Genomic DNA, 2,932 nt, shown 5'->3' with positions numbered 1-2,932 from the left:
GTTGTTGCGTGTAGTTGTGGTTTGCCCATACTCATTGCTCTACAATGTTCCATTATATGAACATACTCATTTTTTTTTAATTGGGGAAAACTTGAATGTATTTGAAAACTTTTTGAACCCATCTCCAAGACAGAATTATAAATCCATGAAATGTTTATAAATATGTTGCTCCTGGGGTGTTAGACTTCTGTGTGCCATCCCATTTTCTCTTCCCAATTTTCATTCTACAAATAGGCCAGAAGTTTGCCTAAGCTGAGTCAGAAGAAAAAAGGTGAGCAGATCTCATCCAAAAGCATCAGCAGCCAAACAGATGTGGTAAGAGTGATGGTTCTGATGTTATAAGGCACCTGGCTACTGCTTCCCTGATTTGGGAAAACTGTATCCAGAGAGTTGCTTTGGAAATGAGTCAACTGATCCATAATGGGAGAAGCTGATTTGTTTGTCTAAATTTAGGCAGGAGGTATTGAAGCTAGCCCTACTCATTAAGGTTTATGCAAGGCCATCATAATATTTCCACATTATCTCTGCCTTTATTAATTCATCGAAGCAGCCTATTCACTTTTTGGCCCAATGTAGCCCATTGAACAGACATCTTAATTGAGCTCATAATGACGCCTAGATCTTTTTCGGGAGAGGTGCCAGCTAATTCAGAGCCCATCAGACCCATTAGTGTGTGGGAACTTTAAACGATCTTTTTCAATATGCATTACTCTGCAATGAACTACTTGGGAGTGTGTTTTCATGCATAACTTAATCAATTTCTCTTTTAGTTTTTTGGGAATAACACAGAATCTCTCAATGTTTCCATGAGGCTTAAAAGTGATGTTGAGATCTCATGGTTAAACTGGTCAAGTTTCATTCTTTTTTCCTTCAGGATTTACATTTTCAGAATTTATTTGCCTACCAAAACCCTAAGGTTTTTATTTCGAGCTGAAGTTATAGTTGAAATGATTTTTGTTTATTTCAAAAAATGTCTACTTGAAAAAAGCCTTGGGCATTACAAAGCTCCAAAGAATGAAAGAAATCAGAATGTGTACCTCATAATGAAATCCTACACAGAGAAAATGAATTTAAAATTCAACTATAATAATGGATCCTATAAAGGAAACCACATCTAATAATTCTGCATTATATTTGAATCAAGCAAATCACTATTTTGTTTATATTCTATGATTTGAAATGAAATGAAATGAGCTGGAGGTTTTTTTATTTTGAAAAATACTCTCTCAATAATCTTAATAATTTAAGACTGGAAGCAATCTGTAGGATCCATCCTTTTTTTTTTTTTTAAGAGATTGACTTAACTTTCTCTGAGGAGTTGGGCATCTAATATATTATAAAAGAGGCAGAATTATGCTCTATGACATAATGACTCTTTATTTCATCTATAGTTTTACAGATATAAAGGGAAAATCAATCATAATATTTTATCTCTATAATGTAGAATATTTAGACTGGTTATAAGGCTAACCTACAAATTAAGCCTATTAGTCTTTCAACTTTGACTTGAGACCATTTCAAAGCTACATAAGAAATAATCTGGGAATTTTCTTAAAATAGAGATAAATTCTTACTCTGTGTGGGAAAATAGATTTTGGCTGCAGTTCTGCTGACCACCACCCTCACCACCCATAGGTCGCAACACCAGTTGGGTTCTTGTTCTTTACCACATTTTTATAAAACAATATATAATGATGAAAGTACATACTGATCATATGATGTCTTTGATTTACTTAATTCTAATTGACTTAATATTAAAGCAGTAGTAGTAATAACATGCATTATAATCCATAATGTTATAAAGCAACAAATGTATTTGTATTTTGAGAGTAATTTTTTCCCAAGTGGCAGGTGAAGGTCAAGAGGAATCAGTTGATTTTTCAGCTCCAGACTCTTAAGTATGATTTCACCTTGAAAATGGCAAAACAAAATATTTAGTATTGCACGAGTCAATGACAAATAATGCCAGGAGCCCAAATATACTTCATCAAATTCAGATATCCCTCTGTAACCACTGGGGGATTTTGATCACCAATGATGATCATGTGAGAAGTTATTTACTGACAAGGTTTTTCCTGGTTGATAGAAGCCAAACATGGTGTTCAACTGGCTGTTTAGTAAATGATTTTGGTGATAATGATATCCATTTTACATGTTGTGTGTGTTACCCTTTATTTACTTATTTTTTAAAAATTATTATTTTCATTTTGTAGAGGTGGGGTCTCACTATGTTGTCTAAACTGGTTTTGAACTCCTGACCTCAAGTGATCCTCCCACCCCAGTCTCCAAAAATGCTGGTGTGAGCCACCACTCCTGGCCAATGTCACCACTTTTTTAAACTTTTATTTTAAATTCAGGGTTACATGTACAGGTTTGTTATATAGGTAAACTTGTGTCATGAAGATTTGTTGTACAGATTATTTAATCACCCAGGTATTACGCCTAGTCCTATTAGTTATCTTTTCCTCATCTTCTCTCTCCTCCCACCCTCCACTCTCAGGTAGGCCTGAGTGTCTGTTGTTTCTCTCTGTGTCCATGTGTTCTCATCATTTAGCACCCACTTGTACATGAGAACATGTGGTATTTAGTTTTCTGTTCTTAGTTTGCTAAGAATAATGGCCTCCAGCTCCATCCATGTTCCTGCAAAGGACATGATCTTGTTCTTTATGGCTGCATAGTATTCCATTGTGTATATGTACCACATTTTCTTTCTTTCTTTTTTTTTATTTAAATGCGCTTTTAATTTTAGAATTATTTTAAATTTCCAGAAAAACTGTAAAGATAGTACATAGAGGTCCTACAAACCTCTATGTTTCCCAAATTGTTAACATCTTACACTACTATGGAACATTTATCACAACCAAGGAAGCAATAATGGTATATGACTACTAACTAAACCCCACAATTGATTCCATTTTTTACTAACTTTTTC

This window comes from Hylobates moloch, unplaced genomic scaffold (genome assembly GCF_009828535.3).
Source record: "Hylobates moloch isolate HMO894 unplaced genomic scaffold, HMol_V3 SCAFFOLD_4, whole genome shotgun sequence".
Lineage (NCBI taxonomy): Eukaryota > Metazoa > Chordata > Mammalia > Primates > Hylobatidae > Hylobates > Hylobates moloch.
The sequence above is the reverse complement of the archived record's forward strand: the minus strand, read 5'-3'. Positions refer to the sequence as shown.